The sequence below is a fragment of the Mus caroli genome, unplaced genomic scaffold (assembly GCF_978045245.1).
Source record: "Mus caroli unplaced genomic scaffold, Mus_caroli_1 scaffold_16, whole genome shotgun sequence".
Lineage (NCBI taxonomy): Eukaryota > Metazoa > Chordata > Mammalia > Rodentia > Muridae > Mus > Mus caroli.
The window spans coordinates 55,543,008-55,564,790 of record NW_028227271.1 but is presented as its reverse complement, the minus strand read 5'-3'; the positions used below and the strand labels follow the sequence as shown (position 1 = coordinate 55,564,790).

General features: G+C 39.8%; 1 long non-coding RNA gene and 1 pseudogene across 1 annotated transcript; one reads left to right on the top strand and one right to left on the bottom strand.

Annotated features, from left to right (window-relative positions):
• The first annotated feature begins 6,390 nt into the window (after positions 1-6,390).
• Positions 6,391-8,128, top strand: LOC110310825 (RNA-binding protein EWS pseudogene; annotated as a pseudogene).
• An 869-nt stretch (positions 8,129-8,997) lies between these two features.
• On the bottom strand, positions 8,998-16,620 carry LOC110310605 (uncharacterized). Its single transcript, XR_002379854.3, has 3 exons — positions 16,515-16,620; positions 9,808-9,937; positions 8,998-9,094 (listed from the first exon to the last, which is right to left on the bottom strand). It is a non-coding gene; the product is annotated as an uncharacterized LOC110310605 (long non-coding RNA).
• Positions 16,621-21,783: the final 5,163 nt, after the last annotated feature.

The following is a 21,783-nucleotide window of genomic DNA, read 5'->3' as shown; positions in this document are numbered from 1 at the left end:
AAAATGTAAAAAGGTCCTAACCCAAAATATCCAAGAAATCAAAGAGACACTGAGAAGACCAAATGTAAGGACAATAGTATAGAATAGAATGAAGATTCCCAACTTAAAGGGCCAGTAAATATCTTCAACAAAATTATAGACAAACATTTCCCTAACCTAAAGGAAGAGATGCCCATGGACATACAAGAAGCCTACAGAACTCCAAATAGATTGGACTAGAAAAGAAATTCCTCCTTTCACATACTAATCAAAACACCATATGTACAAAACAAAATGTTAAAAGCAGTAGGAGAAAAAGTTCAAGTAACATATAAAAACAATATCAGAATAACAACAGACTCTCCTCACTAGAGACTATAAAAGCCAGTTCCTGGGCAGATCTTAGGACCCTAAAAGAACACAAATGTCAGCCCAGCCTACTATACCCAGCAAAACTCTGAATTACCATAGATGGAGAGACTAAGATCTTCCATGACAAAGTCAAATTTACACTTACACCAATATCATTCTACAAATCTAGCACTACAAAGAATAATAGATGGAAAACACCAACACAAGGAGGGAAACTACACCCTACAAAAAACAAGAAAGTAATATTCTTTCAACAAACACAAAAGAAGATAGCCACACAAAAATAAGTCCATCTCTAAGTACAAAAATATCAGGAAGCATCAATCACTATTCTTTAATATCTCTCAACATTAATGGACTCAATTTCTTAGTAAAAAGACATAGACTAGCAGACTGGATTGTACACATGACCCAACCATTTGCTACATACAGGAAATGCACCTCAGTGACTTAGACCAATACTACCTCAGAATAAAGGGCTGTAAAACAATTTTCCAAGCAAATGGTCCCAAGAAACAAGCTGGAATAGCCATTCTAATATCAAATAAAATTGATTTTCAACCAAAGTTACCAAAAAAGGTAAGGAAGGACACTTCATACTCATCAAAGGTAAAATCGACGAAGATGAATTCTCAATTCTGAACATCTATGTTCCAACTGCAAGGGCACTTACATTCATAAAAGAAATTATACTAAAGCTGAAAGCACACCTTGCACATCACACAATAATAATGGTAGACTCACAATGGACATATCATAGAAATAGAAACTAAACAGAGTCACAGTGAAACTAACAGAAATAATGGATAAATTTGGTTTTAAGAAATAGTTATATAACATTTCATCATAAAACAAAAGAATATACTTTCTTCTCAGCACCTCGTGGTACCATCTCCAAATTTGACCATATAATCAGTCACAAAACAGACCTCAGCAGATACAAGAAGATTAAAATAATCCCAAGTATCCTATCATATCACCAGGGACTAAGGCTGGTCTTGAGTAAAAATAAAAACATTGGAAAGCCCACATACAAATGGAAGGTGAACAACTCTCTACTCAATGGTGACTTCTTCAAGGAAATAATAAAGAAAGAAATTAAAGACTTTTTAGAACTTAATGAAAATGAGTACAACATACCCAAACTTATGGGACACAATGAAAGCAGTGCTAAATGGAAAAGTCATAGCTCTTGAGTACTTCTAAAGTGAAACTGGAGAGAGCTTACACTAGCAGCTCCACAGGACACCTGAAAGCTCTAGAATAAAAAGAAGCAAATACACCCAAGAGCAGTAGACTGCAGGATTTTATCAAACTCAGAGCTGAAATTAACCAAGTGGAAAAAAAAAGAACTATACAAAGAATCAACCAAACCAAGAGCTGGTTCTTGAGAAAATCAACAAGACAGATAAACCCTCAGCAAGACTAACCAGAGGGGAAAGAGATAGTATCCAAATTAACAAAATCAGAAATGAAGGGGTAGATATAACAACAGAAACTGAGGAAATTTTAAAAAATCATCAGACCCTACTACAAAAGCCTATACTCAACAAAACTGGAAAATCTGGATGAAATAGACAATTTTCTAGACAGTCAAGAAGTACTAAAGTTAATTCAGGTCAGACAAACCATTTAAGCAGTCTTATAACCCATAAAGAAATAGAAGCAGACATTAAAAGTCTCTGAACCAAAAAACCAAAACACAAAAAACAAACAAACAAACAAACAAAAAACAGCCCAGGAATAGATGGGTTTAGTGCAGAGTTCTACCGGATCTTCAAAGAAGACCATTTCCAATACACATTAAACTATTCCACAAAATAGAAACAGAAGTAACACTACCCAATTCATTCTATGAAGCCACAGTTATGCTACCAAAATGACACAAAGACCCAAATAAATGAAGAGAACTTCAGACCTATTTCCCTTATGAATATTGACGCAAAAGTACTCAATAAAGTTCTCACAAATGGAATCCAAGAACACATCAAAACAATCATTCACCACAATCAGGTTTCATCCCAGGGATGCAGGCATGGATCAATATATGGAAATCCATCAACGTAATCCATTACATAAACTTAAAGAAAAAAAAAAAAACACATGATCATTTCATCAGATGCTGAAAAAGCATTTGACAAAATTCAACATCCCTTCATGTTAAGTTTTGGAAAGATCAGGAATTCAAGGCCCATACCTAAATACAGTAAAAGAAATGTACAGCAAACCAGTAGCTAATATCAAACTAAATGGAGAGAAACTTGAAGCAATCCCACTAAAATCAGTGACTAGACAAGGCTGCCCACTTTTTGCCTATCTACTCAATATAGTTCTTGATCAAAGGGAAACAAATTGGAAAGGAATAAGTTAAACTATCACTACTTGCAGATGATAATATAGTTAAGTAACACCAAAAACTCCACCAGAGAACTCCTACAGCTGATAAACAACTTCAGCAAAGTGGCAGGATATAAAATTAACTCAAGCAAATCTGTAGCCTTCCTATACCAAAAGGATAAACAGACTGAGAAAGAAACAATTAGAGAAACAATACCCTTCACAATAGTCACAAACAATATAAGTATCTTGGTATGACTCTAACCAAACTAGTAAAAGATCTGTATGACAAGAACTTCAAGTCTCTGAAGAAAGAAATTGAAGAAGACCCCAGAAGATTGAAAGATCTCCTATGCTCATGGATTGGCAGGATTAATATAGTAAAAATGGCCATCTTGCTGAAAGCAATCTACAGATTCAATGTAATCCTCATCAAAATTACAAATCAATTCTTCATAGAGTTAGAAAAGGTAATTTGCAAATTCATCTGGAATAATAACAACAACAATAAAAACAGAATAGCCAAAATGATTCTTTTGTTTGTTTGTTTGTTTTGTTTTTTTGTTTGTTTGTTTTTTCAAGACAGGGTTTCTCTGTATAGTCCTGGCTGTCCTGGAACTCAGTTTGTAGACCAGGCTGGCCTCGAACTCAGAAATCCGCCTGCCTCTGCCTCCCGAGTGCTGGGATTAAAGGCGTGCGCCACCACGCCCGGCGCCAAAATGATTCTTAACAATAAAAGAACTTCTGCAGCAATCAGTAACTCAGACCTTAAGCAGTAATACAGAGCAATAGTGATAAAAAAAATAGCCTGCATGTTATTGATACAGTAACAGTCAGCTAGATCAATGGAATAGAATTGAAGACCCAGAAATGAATCCACACACCTATGATCACTTGATCTTTGACAAAGGAGCTAAAACCATCCAGTGAAAAAAAGACAGCATTTTCAACAAATGGTGCTGGTTTAACTGGCAGTTAGTATATAGAAAAATGCAAATTGACCCATGCTTATCTTCTTGTACAAAGCTCAAGTCCAAGTGAATCAAGGACCTCCACATAAAACCAGGTGCACTGAAACTAATAGAAAAAAAAGTGGGGAAGAGTCTCAAGCACATGGGCACAGGGGAAATTTTCCTGAACAGAATACCAATGGCTTAAGCTCTACGAATCGACAAATGGGACCGCATAAAATTGCAAAGCTTCTATAAGGCAAAGGACACTGTAAATAGTACAAGAGGGCAACCAACAGATTGGGAAAACATTTTTTTAACCAATCTTATATCTGATAGAGGGATAATATCTAATATATACAAAGACTCAAGAAGTTAGACTCCAGAGAACCAAAAAACCCCTATCACAAAATGGGGAAGAGAGCTAAACAGATCATTCAACTGAGGAATCTTGAATGGCTGAGAAGCACCTTTAAAAATGTTCAACATCCTTAATCATCAGGGAAATGCAAATCAAAACAACCCTCAGATTCCACCTCACACTAGTCAGAATGGCTAAGATCAAAAACTCAGGTGATGGCAGATGCTGGCGAGGATGTGGAGAAAGAGGAATACTCCTCTATTGCTGGTGGTATTGGAAGCTGATACAATCTCTCTGGAAATTAGTCTGCCATTTCCTCACAAAATTGGACATGATACTACCTGAGGACAAAGCTATACCACTCCTGGGTATATACCCAGAAGATGCTCCAACATGTAATAAGAACACATGTTCTACTATGTTCGCAGCAGCCATATTTATAATAACCAGAAGTTGTAAAGAATCCAGATGTTCTTAACACAGGAGTGGATATAAAAAATGTGGTACATTTCCACAATGGAATACTACTCAGCTATTACAAACAATGACTGCATGAAATTTTCAGGCAAATGAATGGAACTATAAAATATCATCCTGAGTGAGGTAATTTAGTCACAAAAGGCCACATAGATAAGTGGATATTAGGCAAAAAGCATGGAATATTCAAGATACAACTCATGAACAACATGAAGCTGAAGAGGAAGGAAGAACAAAGAGTGGATGCTTCAGTCCTGCTTGGAAGGGGAAACCAAATAATCAAAGGAAGTAGACGTTGGGAGGAAATTGGGAGGAAGAGAAGAGGGGGAGGTGAAAAGGGATAGAATATAGTACGGGAGTAAATGGAGGACAAGTACACAGGTTCAGGAAATTTAACAAAGATGTGTAGCAATGGGAGATGGGAAGTGGGAGTCACAACCAGAAAGTCCCAGATGCCAGGAAAGCAAGAACCTCCAGAACCCCATGGTGATAACATTAGCTGAAATAGCTCACAAAGGGGCGGGGGGAGAACCTGTTGAGACCATATCCAGAGGTTAGGCAAGCCCCCCTCCCAAACCCCTGGTTAAAGAAAGGGGCCACCCACCCATTTTCAAAATTTTAACCCAGAATTTTTCCTGTCTAATGGAAATACATAGACAAAGAGTGGAGCAGAGACGGAAGAAAAGGCCATTCAGAGACTGCCCCACCGGGAGATCCATCCCACATGTAGACACCAAACCCAGACACTACTGAAGATGCCAAGAAGTGCTTCCTGACAGGAGACTGATACTGCTGTTTCTTGAGAGGCTCTGCCAGATCCTGACCAATATAGATGCAGATGCTAACGGCCTACCATTGGACTGAGCTCAGGGACCCCAGTGGAGGAGCTAGGGGAAGGACTGAAGGATCTGAAGAGGCCTTATCTGGCATAGGATAAGGACCAATGGGATGGAGGCCCTTGGTCCTGTGAAGGCTTGATGCCCCAGTGTAATGGGATGCTAGGGCGGTGAGGTTGGAGTGGGTAGGTGGGTGGAAGAGCCCCCTCATAGAAGCAGGGTAAGGGGGAATGGGATAAGGGATCTATAATTTGATGGGGATTGGTAGATGATCCTTTTGATGTGTTCTTACGTTCGGTTTAAACCTCAGTTTGGACACTTCTTGCTATCTACTCCTTTTGAGTGTGAGAATTTCAGTTTGTTCCAGAGCTTTCAGGTTTATTAAGTTGCTAGTATGAGAACACTCCTTTTTTTTTTAACATTTGGAATTTTATTTAAAAAAATCACAACCATGAACATTGTTACAATTAGAGGCCCTCTTGGTTCTCCACAATGACACTGAGCATGCTCACAAGGGGTCCCCATTGTTAAGTCTTAAAACAACCATCTTAAAAAGGAAAAAACAAAACAAAACAAATCAAAAAACAAAACAAAACAACAAAAAAAACACCTCAGCACACTACTATTTAACTTGCTTTAATGTTTCTTCACAAATGGTGAAAATACTAAAGCACAGACAAGGAGTAATCATAATGTTGTTGCCAATATTATAAATATGGAATTATAAATTTAAAACATTTTCTGGTTTAAAAAATAAATCTGGTCGTCAATGCAGCTCTGCAGGTCTCTGGTAGGGCCGGTCTCTGCGTTCCTGCAGTGCTCGCCTTTATCCATTTTCCCAGGTCCTCCACGTCTGCCTCTTCTTCCTCCCATCTGTTCCATTAAAGGTTCAGGAGGCCCCCCAGGACCACCTCATCTTCCTCCACCAAAGCCACCTCGGTCCATTCCACGGCCACCTTGGAAGACTCCTCTGTCTCCACCTCTGCCACCTCTGAACATTCCTTCAGGACCACCATGGTACATGAATCCTCCTCTTCCTCCTCGCATGCCACCAGGGCCACCTTGAGGAAGGCGAGAAAATGGCATCCACAGATTACAGTACCTATAGTCAAGCTGCAGCCCAGCAGGGCTACAGTGCTTACACCGCACAGCCAACTCAAGGATATGCATAGACCACCCAGGCATATTGGTAACAAAGCTATGGAACCTATGGACAGCCTACTGATGTCAGCTATACCCAGGTTGAGACCACTGCCACTTACGGGCAGACTGCATATGCAACTTCTTACGGACAGTCTCCTACTGGTTATACCACTCCAACTGCCCCCTAGGCATACAGCCAACCTGTGCAAGGATATGGCTCTGGTGCTTATGACACCACCACTGCTACAGTCACCACAACACAGGCCTCTTATGAAGCTCAGACTGCATATGACACCCAGCCTGCCTACCCCACCTATGGCCAGCAGCCAACAGCCACCTCACCTACCAGACCACAAGATGGTAACAAATCTGCTGAGACTAGTCAACCTCAATCTAGCCCGGGGGAGGGGGGGAGCGGTTATAACCAACCCAGCCTAGGATATGGACAGAATAACTAGTTATCCCCAGGTACCTGGGAGCTACCCAATGCAGCCAGTCACCACACCTCCATCTTATCCTCCTACCAGTTACTCATCTTCACAGCCTACTAGTTACTCTCACAGCCTACTAGTTAAGATCAGAGCAGTTACTCTCAGCAGAACACATATGGGCAACCGAGCAGCTATTGACAACAGTGTAGCTATGGTCAACAAAGCAGCTATGGGCAGCAGCCTACTACTAGTTACCCTCCTAAGACTGGATCCTACAGCCAGGCTCCAAGTCAATATAGCCAACAGAGCAGCAGCTACAGGCAGCAGAATTCATTCCAACAGTTCATTCCAGTAGCATAGGTGTTTATGGGCAGGAGTCTGAAGGATTTTCTGGACCAGGAGAGAACCGGAGCTTGAGTGGCATTGATAACTGGGGCAGGGGAAGAGGGGGATTTGACCGTGGAGGCATGAGCAGAGGTGGGCGGGAGGAGGATGCGGTGGAATGGGCAGTGCTGGAGAGCGAGGTGGCTTCAATAAGCCTGGTCGACCCATGGATGAAGGACCAGATCTTGATCTAGGCCTTCCTATAGATCCCGATGAAGACTCTGACAACAGTGCAATTTATGTGCAAGGATTAAATGACAATGTGACTCTGGATGATCTGGCAGACTTCTTTAAGCAGTGTGGGGTTGTCAAGAAGAACAAGAGAACTGGAAAACCCATGATCCATATCTACCTGGATAAGGAGACAGGAAAGCCTAAAGGTGACGCCACAGGGTCCTATGAAGATCCACCAACTGCCAAGGCTCCTGTGGAATGGTTTGATGGAAAAGATTTTCAAGGAAGCAAACTTAAAGTTTCTCTTGCCCAAAAGAAGCCTCCAATGAACAGCATGCGGGGTGGCATGCCACCTCGTGAGGGCAGAGGGATGCCACCACCACTTCGTGGAGGTCCTGGTGGTCCAGGAAGCCTTGAAGGACCCATGGGTCACATGGGAGGCCGTGGAGGAGACAGAGGAGGCTTCCCTCCAGAGGGCCCTGAGGCTCCAGAGAAAAACCCTCTGGAGGAGGAAATGTCCAGCACTGAGCTGGAGACTGGCAGTGTCCCAATATGGGCTGTGGAAACCAGAACTTCACTTGGAGAACAGAATGCAACCAGTGTAAAACAAAACAAAACAAAACAAAACAAAACAAAACAAACAAACAAAAAAGTGTATGTGTGCTGTATACTCATATTCATTGAAGTTTTAAAATGTGTATAATTTCTGTGTTTCTATCTTGACCCATTTTTTATTCAGTAGAGAGCTGACCAGTTTCCATGTGTTTGTAAGCTTCCTGATGTTTCTATTATTGTTGATATCTAGCTTTAATTTATGGTATTCTGATAAGATGCAGGGAGTTATTTTCATTGTCTTGCATTAGTTGAGTCTTGTTTTGTGTCAAAGTGTGGATTCAGTTTCGGAGAAAGTGCTATGAGATACAGGGGAGAAAGTATATGCTTTGTGTTTGAGTAAAATGCTCTGTAAATGTTTGTTAAGTCCATTTGGTTTACAATGACTGTTAACTCCAGTATTTCTCTTTTTTACTTTTTATCTAGTTGATCTGTCCATTGGTGAAAGTAGAGTATTAAAGTCTCCCATTATCAGTGTGTGAGGGTCAATATGTGATTTTAATATGTAACATTATTTCTTTTTGAAACTTGAGTGTCCTTGTGTTTGGAACATAGATATTAAGAATTGAAATGTCATGTAGATTTTTCCCTTTGATGAGATTTTTTTTTTCCTTTGATGAGTATGTAGTGTTCTTTGCTTAGGATATAGCTCTGTTTTGAAGTCTATTATGTTAAGTATTAAAATATCAGTACCAGCTTCCTTCTTAAGCTCTTTTGCATGGAGTATGTTTTTTCCAACCCCTTTCTTTGAGGTAATATCTATCTTTGATAATGAGGTGTATTTTTGGATGTAACAAAAGAATGGTTCCCATTTTCAATTTTATTCTATTAGTCTGTATCACTTTCTTACACACTTAGGATCAACTTCCCAGGGTTAGCACTATCTCAGGTGTGCTGTCCCACAGTATCAATCATTATCCAATAAACTGTCTAACAAACTTACCTATAGGATAGTTTTATTGAGAAATTTCTCAATTGAAATTTCTTTTCCACAATAAATCTAGCTTTTGTCAAGTTCACAAAACATCAACCAAGACACTGTGGAAATAACATTAAAAGATATATAGACAGTTTAGTAATAATAAACACCACAAAATTATTTAGAATATTTTGAAAATTACAAAAAGCAATGAAGTTAAACAAATTCAGATACTATGTAGGCAAAAGGATAGAGTGAAGGGCCCCAATTTGCTAAGACAGACACCATCTTGTAACCAGGACTCCATTTTCTACAGGTCTGTCCTCAGGTTACACTCTAATTATTCAAGAAACAACAAAATGTTCCAGGAAAGAATTATCCTGACATCTGCCACTGTGGAGAGTCTTGCCGCAAGCAATCGCCATTATAAGATGGTGCCGGCCTCCGCTGTGCCTAACTAGTAAACAAGCCTTGTATGCAGGTGCGAGAGTAAACTCACGCCTAGTCACTGCCTATCTCGGGGCGTAGTAATGGGGTTATGGGCGAGCAACAAATCAGGAGCTGACACTCCATGGCTGAGGGCTATATAAGTAACACCATTTTCCGGGTCTGGGTCTTCCTTCCTTAAGAAGCAATAAAGCTTACTGCAGAAGAATCCAGTTGTCCGAGTGTGTTCTTGCCGGCAAGAACGATAGCTCGGGACATGCCACCAGCATAAAAATACCTAACATTCCATAGGCTAAATAGATTGCTTAAGCCAACTGAAATCGTTAACCAATCATTGAACTCCCAAATTGTTAAGCCTGCTGTAACTGCAATAAAATGTCTGAACCTCAGGTTCTTGGGTCTTCTGCACTGCCCCAGTATACCAAAGGGGTTTGAGGGTCCAAGCTTCAGCTTGAATGAAGACTCTGCTTTTGCATACAAGTTGGGCTCAAGCAGGTCTTCAGAGAATCTTGGATCTGGGCATAAGAAGAGGTTATTGTAAATCATTCAAAAGTTGATTCAAGTAAAAGGCATCAGTTAAAATAACTGGAATATGTACCCAAGATAGAATTTCCAAAGCTGAAATGGTAGCATAACTGTGTCATTGATAACATGCAAAGACTTCACTCCTTTTTAGTATCCATTTAATTTTGAACCTGAACTCCTTATTCATCTGCAAAGACACTTCCAGGCCAAGCAAAATGACAGCTAGGTTTCCTGCTCATCATTCTTCATGGCAACTATAATGTAATTTCTTTGCATTTATAATATTTCCTCATAAATTCCTCAGCTGAAGAGGTATAAAGCAAGATTATTTTTGGTCTTGATATTATAAAACAATACTAAAACCAAAACACAAAGATTGCACACTTAACTATCACTATCAGACCTATAAAAAATGTTTTCATGGTTTTTTTTTTGTCCTATTCTACTTTCAGTTATTGTCTTAATAAAGCACATACCATCAGATTGCTTTTGCTAATGTGTAAGAGTTGGGGATGTAATGTTGGTTGGTTAAATGAAGCAGTAGCAATGATCATAAAACAAAATGGAATTTATGACCAAAAAAAAAATGGCAAGTACTCTTGTTTACTTACTTCATTTTGCATGTGTATTATAGATTGGTGTTTAAAGTACATTTGAAGATGCTATATCCAAGGTGCTTTCAAACATACACATTTCTTAAATATAGCCAGTTTTACTGGCATGACCCAAATTTGAAATGGAAACATGAGGCATTTGATAAAATTTGCCCTTATAGTTTAGACGCACAGATTATCATATAACGTTTGTATGATATCTTATGCATGTATTGAAAATGCCGATACATACACATTATTTTCCTTTAAGCCATAGTTATCTATTTCAAAAGCTACTTTTGAAATTTATTATTGAGTCATGCTCCTTAAAAGAAATTCAAATAGGAGAGTCTATCACTTTTGAATTACTTCATTCATTTTAATATTTTCTACTTCTGTCCACTTAACTGAAACTTTCATGATTTCATTTTTCTTTACAATTGAATAGGGGTGGTGTTGGAGGATAATGCACAGGGAGGAAAGGGAGAATTAAATAATATAAGATAAGGAAAATTTTAGAGCTAACATTGTACAATATTTTTAATATTAGCTAGAATTAACATTGTATAAGACTTTTAGTATTAATTCAAACTCCATTGTAAAGCAGTCCTTTGTGCAAATGCTTATCGTGTTTACTTACAAGCAAATAAAAACAAATATTTTGGAGAAATCTTCTTGGATTATTCTGATTATCATCTTGAAGAAGGTTTCTCATGCTTGGCTCTGAAGTTTTGTTGGATAGTCTGTGTTTTTTGGGACTTTTGTCAGCATAAGTGACATAACTTCATTTAAAGTACATATATCTGTATATACATACACTTACATATAATTTTAGTTACATAAACAGCATGACTTCTGATGGGTTTTAAAATATATATTTGGTGTTAATTTTCTTTCTTTCTCTTTCATTTTTTTTGTGTAGACCTCATTTCCCTTCCCTATCCAAATCCCTAATCTCCCCCTAATGCTTACTCATTTCCCCATTCACATTCCTGGCATTATGCTATTGCCCTCTCTAGGCTTCCCTCTTCCTATGGAATCTTTTTTAACTTTCTTGGTTCCTGAGGTTAATACAGCTTACCTACTCACATTAGAAATGTTTGCAGCTAGAAATCATAGATAAAAAAAGAACACATGGCATTTGTTTTTCAGAGTCTGTATTACCCTACTCAATACAATATTTTCTATAGTCATCCACTCATCTGCCAATTTATTATTTTATATTTTTCTTACAGCAGAGTATACACCATATTTTATTATCCATTTATCAAAAGAAGGATTTGAAATTTTTTTCCATTTCTGAAACATTGTGAAACTGAGCAGTTTCTGCACAGTCAAGATATGGTCATTCAAACAGAGAAACAGCCTACTGATTAGGAAAGGACTTTTACCAAGTACATATCCAATAGGGGGCTAATATTCAAAAATATATAAAGAACTCAAATATCAGATTTCAATAAAATGATTAAAATAATCAAAAATTGAATTCTCCATAGAAGCTTGAAGGAGTGAGAAATAAAGAAACATTCCACACCCCTAGCCATCAGGAGAATGCAAATCAAAAGTACTTTTAGATATATCTTCACAATGGTTAAGATCAATAAAACTAGTGACAACTCAGGCTAGGAAATGTATGTAGAAAGGGAAACATTCATCTATTGCTGGTGGGAATGCAAATGTTTATACCTCCCATGGAAACTGGTGGGGAAGTTCCTCAGGAAGGTGGCAATTAATTTATCGTAAGATCCAGTTTTTTCACCCACAGGGTACTTCAGCCTACCAGAGGGACATGAGCTCAACCATGTCTTTTGCTTCTCTGTTCATAAGACCCAGAAAATGGAGACAACCAAGATGTCCCTCAAAAATAAAGTATAAGAAGAAAATGTGGCATGTGTACACATTGGCAAATGGATGGAAATATAGAGATAGCATCCTGAGTGAATGAGTGAGGTAACCTAGACTCAAAAAAGAAAAATAAGGTTATCTACTTGTGTATATGTGTATATTCGCTGTTAAGTTAATTATACTCAAGCTACAATCATAGATTCATAAAGATTAGGTATAGAGTAAAATACTTAGGAAAAGGAAATGGAATAGATACAATAGATAGTTATGGATTGATGAGGAAAAGGCTAGAATGGAAGGATCAAGTGAGGAGAATATGTGGAGTGGGGCATGGTGAGTGATTGCGGGGAGAGACAGCTAGAATTAAGGGCCATCTGAGGGACATTATGGAAATATAATACAGTAGAAGCCTCCTAAAATATATTCACATATGAAGGTGAACAGAATGAAATCACCAAATAATGGGGAAAAGAAGTCCCAACTGACCAGCTCTTGTCACCAAATGAAGCTTCTAGTACCATGACTGAATTACATCTAATTAAGTAGTTGGCCAAAGAAGTCCCATTGGAATCCTCAAACAACCCAGGCAATTGCCAAGGCAACAAGTTCATCTCTACAACTGAAGACAACACTTTAACACAACTCATTAAACAGAGAAGTTGAGTGGGTGCCCAAATACAGCCTTCATAGCTAGAGTCTCTGCTGCAGGAAGAGTGTCTTTCTGCTACAAAAAGAAAAATACAAACATCAATACAGCCTCAAACTCTCTGGTCTGTAATAGTTTCCTACCTGCAAAACATACTAGGGCAATGATAGCACAAAACATATGGAAGTAAGCAGGTAATATCTTAATTGACTTAAGGACAACTAGTATTGATGACATGCATACCTGACACTGCCTAGGTGACCAAGAATCCAGGGTAAAAATGAATTCTATTGTTTGGAAAACACATGTAGCAATAACATAAATATACTCCTAATGACATTCTACAATTCTGATAGATCAGAATTGTATCTTAACTATATCATCAGAAAAACTTCTTAACTATATCATCAGAAAAACTTCTTCCTGTAGCAGAAGGGAACAAATACAAAGAGCCACAAACAGACATTATACACACTCACACACACACACACACACACACACACACACACACACACACGAAAGAGAGAGAGAGAGAGAGAGAAAGACAGAGAGAGACAGGGGGAGACAGAGAGATAGAGGGAGACAGACAGAGACAGAGAGAGCTTGGAACATTCAGCTCTAAATGGGGTATCTCCCTACATCCCTCCCCTCAGGGCTCACAGAACCCTGGGAAAGAAGAAGCAAAAAGAGCATAAGAGTCAATGGGGATCAAGGACACCAAGAAAACAAAGCTCTGTAATCAACATGATCAAAGCACATATCAACACACAGAGCCAGGAGCAGCATATACAAGGCCTTTAAGGGTCTGCACTAGGTCCTTTATGTATATGTATTATGGCATACAGTTTAGTGTTTTTATGGGATTTACAAGTGTCCACATGAGTTTGAATATGTCTCTTGTGTCCTCTTCTGAGCTCTTTTCCTAATGTATTTTCTTTATTTTATCTTGTCTTGTTCAACATGTGATTGTTTTAATTTCATTGCATTATATTTATTTTGTTATTATCATTTAGAAGCCTGTCTGTTTTTCACTGATAGAGAGAAAGACAGTGAATACAGATAGAAGGGGAGGCAAGGAAATTGTAATCAGGATATATTTTATAAGAAAATACCTATTTTCAATAAAAGGAAAAATAGTGTTTTCAGTTCTTGAAGCATCAATGAACATGTTTGAGCACGTATCTGTGGGGTATGATTTTGAGTTACTTGGGGATATTCCAAGGAGTGATATACCAGGGTCTTGGTGTACAATGTCAGACTACATGGAAGACGGATGCTGCCCTTGTTTATGTCTCAGACATGAGCAGTAAGTCCCAAGTGCTGAAGAAACTATATATTTTAAAAACAGAATTCTGGATGTGAGCTGGATTTGACCTGAAAGCTTCCTCTTTAAGGACTAGCTATCATATTGCTGCAAAGCACAATATAATCTCCAAAGGGAGAGGAACAATAAATAATCTGATCTAGCCTATGAACCTCAAAAATGATCAAAATGACAAGAAATCTCTACAGATGCAATTGAGAAACTCAAATCTTAGTGATAACAAATGGCTTTCTAAATGATCATTTGGGCCCCTCAATAGAAGGGCATTTATGCCTGCTACTGTAAATCTAGTTAACTCACTGAGCTTGTGAGCCCATGGAACACAGAAGAGAGTCTTTTCCTGTAACTTTACAAAAAGACCTAAATGCATTCTAAATAATGATCCTTATGCCAACAGATAAGGGTAAGTTTCATCCTTCTTCAATGAAACCTCTCTTTACAGCAGATAGAGATCATTGCCAAAAAACTACACCTAGTCAGAATGCAGAGAACAATGGATTGTGGGATGTCAAACACAAACTGGTATATCTATAATAGAACTCCTCCTTTTAAAGGCAAGGGAATGTTGTCCTTAAAAGAGTTGCCTTGATTATGGTGTCTGCTCACAGCAGTAAAAACCCTATCCAAGACAGAAGTTGGTACCAGTATCTGGGTTATTACTGTGATAGTCCTGACCCTGCTTTTGTTTGGAAGAATGTGGATTTTGGCACTTTGGATTTGGAAAGCAGTGGGATGCTTTGAATGGGGCATAATTGGCTATTTTAGTAGGAATATGGAAGACTTTGTTACCAAGAGTGATTTGAATTGCTCAGACCTGGACCAAGAGTTTTCAGTGGTGAAGAACTTTAGTTATGTTGCCAAGAGACTCTTTTTGTAGTATTTTGGTCAAGAACATGGCTGCGTTTTACCTTTGTCTGAAGAGTCTGCCTGAGGCTAAGGTGAAGAGACTCAGATTAATTGCATTGACAAAGGAAGTCTTAGAAATGCCCACCGTGGACTTTGTTCTCTGCTTAAGTCTCATGAAGAGCATTTTGAATAAGCATAGCAAGTTTAGAAAGGAAAAATATAAAATATATAGTTCGAGTATTAAAGAGGCAGAGGGAAGTGAAATGGAGCTAAATCCTGTGTTCAAGGACATTAAATTGAATTGAGGAGGTGACCTTGGGGCAAGATTCTACCCAGCTAAATTTAAATCCAGCTGTGGTTGTACACAACTTTAATCCCAGAAGATAAAGCCAATCAGATCTCTGAGTTAAAGGCCAGCCTGAGATAAAGCAAGTTCTAGGTCAAGAAAAGCTTAAATGTAGGCATGGTGTGTAAGGAACTTGTGGACACAGGAGGCAAAGCTGTCTGCTGCTTCCAGCTTCCAAGGAAACCAAGCATTGAGTGTGTGTGGGCGTGGATGTGCGAAGGTTACAGTAAGGGAGGTAATGTGTAGATGTCTAAATTATGATTGGCTGAAATTAGTTTTAAAGCCCCCAGTCTGGCACTGAAACTCCCTCAACCCTGGAGCCCAAGAGAGATGCCACAGCGCTCTGCAGCTAGAAGCCAGGCTACATCAGCCTCATCAGAGGTTAGTGAAGTTTGTGTGTGTGTGTGTGTGTGTGTGTGTGTGTGTGTGTGTGTTTGAAGGAGTGTGATCCCATTTCACCATTTACTTGTTTATTGCTACTTATGAATAAATAAGTTATTTTAACCTGTCCTCCCAAGTTCAAGTATTTCCTTTTCTGCCTGTTATTAACCCTGATTAGAGACATGGTGGTACATACCTTTAATCCCAGGAGATAGACATACAGATATCTGAGTTAAAGGTCAAATTGTAAAGCAAGATCCTGGACTTCCAAGTTTAGGCAGAGAAGGAGTTGGAAAACAGGAAGCTAGTGATATTGCTAATGATAACAGAACAAAGGGACCTTGAACCAGCTACTGAAAGCAGCAGAACTGGGCAGCTTTGGCCATGTGGCTCTGGTTTTATAGTCAAGAGATACTGGGCTTTTATAGTTAAGGAGACTACTGGAACAATTGATGCCGGTTAGCTGGAACTAAGAAATTAGCAGTGATTGAGAAGAGATCATCACTCAAACTCCCGAGGAAAATGTTCTGCCTGTCCCTCTAGAGCTTGGCCTATAAGACCCCGACCCTTGGTCAGTGGAACTTACTTTGTGATGCCCCTGAGTGAGACACCAAAACGCAGATTGATGCAAAAGCAAGGAGTTTATTTTCTGGCTCACATCGGATCAAACCTCAGTCAGTCCTTCTAGGCGAGTGACAAGAAGGTGACCCCGAAGGGCTATTACAGGCGGTTTTTATACTTTTTAGGGGCACAGGTTACATCAGCAAGGTTACAGTTCAAACTTACTGGCTAAGCATACTGACCTTTAAACCTACTGGTTAACAAGCATGACATGCATTTGAACTCTGCCTGGGACTTTCCAGAGGGTCAGGTAACAATCAGTCAGTACATTCTGTAAATGTTTACTCAAGAATGTTCCTGTGGGTGGAGAATGGAACTTGGGCTAGCCTTGACTACAGGAGGGAGGGTGAAGCTATAAGGAAGGTGTGGGACTGGAAAACCCCTTAAAGTCTCTCAGGGCAATTTACCATGGCTTACAGGTTCAGAGGTTCAGTCCATTAGCATCAAGGCAGGAACATGGCAACCTCAGGCAGGCATGGTGCAGGAGGAGCTGAGCATTTTTATATCTTCATCTGAAGGCTGCTAGAAGAATGTAAACATCCAGGCAGCTACAATGAGGTCTTAAAGCCCTAGACAACATGCCACATCTACTCCAAGGCGACAACTCCAAATAGTGCCACTCCCTGGGCCAAGCATATACAAATTATGACTGTTGTTGTCTGCTGCTTCTTGGCAGGCAGAGAATTCAGGCTTTACTTGCCTGTACATCTTTGAGGCTCCCACCTGCTAACACCTGCAGCACCTTCTAGCACAGACACACTGCACATGTGGTGTTTGTTATTCTGGGTGTCCTCTGCTGGGCCAGTCAACCTGTTCAAAGAACTAATGCTAGTGAGCTGATTAAAGCACACCAAAGCTATGCTAGTGGGGTTTGCTCATTTTACATAAATCATATATATATATTTATTGCATTGAATTCAAGTCCTCCTGCTTGAGCAGTGAGTACTACACTGACTGAGCAACCTCCTTCTCAGCACTGGTCTGCTTCAACTTCCTAACAAATTTAAGGGGCTAAAACTGAGACAGAGAGAAGTTAGGTCTTCCGGTTTCTCTCTCTCTCTCTCTCTCTCTCTCTCTCTCTCTCTCTCTCTCTCTCTCTCTCTCTCTCCCCCCCCCCTTTTTTGGAAATTGCTTGTGGGTGCATGTCTGAAACACAGACAACTTAGGTAACATCAAAATCTAGAAGCAGATGAGGTAGGGAAACTCAAGAAAATACAGTGCAAGTGAGGCAAACCCACAGCCCACATAACGAAAGGAAACCATTGCCTATGGCAAGTCACTTAAAATTAGATTGTATTGGCTTGTAGAGACCAGTTAAGAGTACTGACTACTCTTCCCAAGGGTACCTGTGTTTAATTCCCAACACCAACATGGTGACACACAAACATCTGCTTCTTTACAGGGGATCCAATGCCCTTTTCTAGCCTCCTCCAGCACTAGGCATGTGTGTAGTTACAGATATATCTACAGACAAAAAACCCATATTAGGCAATGACCTGGAAACCAGGATAAGGGCCAACAGATTTGTTCCTAATAAGGCATTTTCTGATTCAGATTGCCTTAGACAGAGGGGTGGAGAAGGACCAGTTCACTTTGAGGAAGATTCTTTTGGTTTGGACAAGTTTTTTGGAAGATGCAAAACAACATGGTGGTTCTAAAAGACCCTCCAAAAATAGTCTCCCCACGGAACATGGGCATGAAGGCAAGAAGAGGAGGATGGATTAGACAGGCCTCTTGAAGGTAAATCTGATATATACAGCAGAGGATTACCTGATCTGGCCTCTGTGAGAGAAGATGCACATCTCTGAAAGAGAAATGAGACACTTGGGACCCCAGTCAGTGGGTAGGCCTGGCAGGATGCTGTGTGGTGGTGGGGAGTGGGGACATCCTCTGGGAGACAAAGACGAGTAGGAATTGATGAGAAATTGTTGGAGAGCAGACAGGGAGGGGGATAAGGACTGGAGTGTATAAAAAAGAAAGATGAAAGATTGAAAAGCTGTTTTTAATTGGGTTGTTTGGACTCTTTGGTGCTTAGTTTCTTGAGTTCTTTATATATTTTGGATATTACCCTTCTATGGGATGTGGGTTTAGTGGAGATTTTTTTCCCCAATCTGTAGGTTGTTGATTTGTCCTATTAAATATCGGCCTTGCCTTACAGAAATTTTCCAGTTTCATGAGATACCATTTATCAATTCTTGATCTTAGAGCCTGAGCCACTGGAGTTCTGTTTAGGAAATTTCAACCTGTGCCAATGAGTTCGAGAGACTCTTTCCCCACTTCCTTTTCTATTAGATTCAGTTTATCTGGCTTTATCTTGAGATCTTTAATCCACTTGGACTTGCACTTTGTGCAGGGTGACAAAACCAAACAACCCAATCAAAAAATGGTATATAGAACTAAACAGAGAATTCACAAAAGGGAAATCTTTAATGTTTGAGAAGTACTTAAAGTAATGTTCAGATATAGGGGTCCACACAGCAAGGGAGGGCTTTGCCTCAGCATCTGAGGGAGCCATCTTGGTTCCGGGACTCTGCCAAAGTAGTCTGCACAGGTGAGAGTGTGCACTACAGAAGCTAACAGCTTCTGGGACAGGCAGGAGCCACAGAGCTTCAGAGGCAGCCCCCTTTTTGGGCTCCAGACACCTGGCCACCTTCCCAGCCAGAGGATAGGTGTCCGTTCGGCCCTGGAAGGCTTTGCCTCAGCATCTGTGGAAGCCATCTTGGTTCCGGGACTCTGCCAAAGTAGTCTGCACAGGTGAGAGTGCACTACAGAAGCTAATAGCTTCTGGGACAGGCAGGAGCCACAGAGCTTCTGAGACAGCCCCCTATTTGGGCTCCAGACATGTGGGCACCTTCCCAGCCAGCATAGGCGGAAGACATCTTGGTTCTGAGACTCCACCGAAATTAGTCTGCACAGGTGAGAGTGTGGACTACATAAGCTAACAGCTTCTGTGACAGGTTAAAGCAACACAGCTTCTGGGACAGGTCCTGTTTTGGGCCTTCATATTTGGCCCGAGGGAGGTCCGAACGCCAGATATCTGTGCACCTTCCCTGTAAGAGGAGAGCTTGCCTGCAGAAAGTGCTCTGGTTTGTTGAGGGATTACTTTCTTGCTTTTTCTAGGGCATGGTTTTTGTCCTTGTGTTGGGTTTTTTCTGTTATTATCCTTTGAAGGGCTGGATTTGTGGAAAGATAATGTGTGAATTTGGTTTTGTAGTGGAATACTTTGGTTTCTCCATCTATGGTAGTTGAGAGTTTGGCTGGGTATAATAGCCTGGGCTGGCATCTGTGTTCTCTTAGTATCTGTATAACATCTGTCCAGGATCTTCTGGCTTTCATAGTCTCTGGTGAAAAGTCTGGTTTAATTCTGATAGGCCTGCCTTTATATGTTACTTGACCTTTTTCCCTTACTGCTTTTAATATTCTATCTTTATTTAGTGCATTTGTTGTTCTGATTATTATGTGTCGGGAGGAATTTCTTTTGTGGTCCAGTCTATTTGGAGTTCTGTAGGCTTCTTGTATGCTCATGGGCATCTCTTTCTTTAGGTTTGGGACTTTTTTTTCTATAATTTTGTTGAAGATATTTACTGGCCCTTTAAGTTGAAAATCTTCATTCTCATCTACTCCTATTATCTATAGGTTTGGTCTTCTCATTGTGTCCTGGATTTCCTGGATGTTTTGAGTTAGGATTTTTTTGCATTTTGTATTTTCTTTGATTGTTGTGCCGATGTTCTCTATGGAATCTTCTGCACCTGAGATTCTCTCTTCCATCTCTTGTATTCTGTTGCTGATGCTTGCATCTATGGTTCCAGATTTCTTTCCTAGGGTTTCTATCTCCAGCGTTGCCTCACTTTGGGTTTTCTTTATTGTGTCTACTTCCCTTTTTAAGTCTTGGATTGTTTTATTCAATTCCATCACCTGTTTGGTCATGTTTTCCTGCAATTCTTTAAGGGATTTTTGTGCTTCCTCTTTAAGGTCTTCTACCTGTTTAGCAGTGTTTTCCTGTATTTCTTTAAGTGAGTTATTAAAGTCCTTCTTGATGTCCTCTACCATCATCATGAGATATGCTTTTAAATTAGGGACTATCTTTTCGGGTGTGTTGGGGTGCCCAGGACTGGGTGGGGTGGGAGTGCTGCGTTTTGATGATGGTGAGTGGTCTTGGTTTCTGTGAGTAAGATTTTTACTTTTGCCTTTCACCATCTGGTAAACTCTGGAGTCAGTTGTTATAGTTGTCTCAGGTTAGAGCTTGTTCCTCAGGTTATTATGTTAGCCTCTATCAGCAGACCTGGGAGACTAGGTCTCTCCTGAGTTTCAGTGTTCAGAGTACTCTCTGCAGGCAAGCTCTCCTCTTGAGGGAATGTGCCCAGATATCTGGTGTTGAACCTGCCTCCTGGCAGAAGTTGTGATCTGCTCACCAAAGATCCTAAGATCCCGTGGAGAGTCCTGTGGGGACCTTGGGGGTGTCCTCAGACTCCGTGCCAAAGGTGCCCTGTTGCTGGCGTGAACCAGAAGGGACTTGTGACTGTCAATATCTTTTAATGTGAAATAAATACCCATGACCCTTTAATTCCAATCCCTAATTCTTGAAGGAAGAGTCTACAGTCCATAAGAGGATAATATCAATGAATATTTACTTTAGTTTGCTTTTGTCACTATACAATGTAATTATAAGAAAAATATTTTTCAGCCAAAGTTTTTGGAAACAAAATTTGAAATTTGTCTTTCTGTACCATGGAACACCACTTAGAAATTGAAGGAAATATAAAATGTGTAGATAGTTCAATGAAAAGTGACTGCCATGTGAGCGCTGGGGCCTGATTTTACCTCCCTATTATCGAGATACCAAGTCAGGTCCATGACATTCCTGTCTTCCTAGTACAGAGATGGGCATATCCCTTAAAATTGCAGCACAAAAATGCTAGCAAACATAGTCAGTTGTAGGTTCAGTTAGAGATTCTTTCTCAACAAAATAAGATGGAAACAAATAACACAGCTGAATTTGACCACTGATTTCCACATACTTGGGTGTGCCTGTACCTAATCAGGTAAAAACACATAAATACATACACATAATACATATTTTCATAGGGAAAGGATTTTTTGATGAAATAAATTACCAAATCTAATCATATCTACAAGAATATATGAATTATAGAGCAAATTTACTCATGAGATAAACTGCATTTCAAATTACAGATAATCTTATTCTATGTTGATGAAATTAAGAACTTGAATGT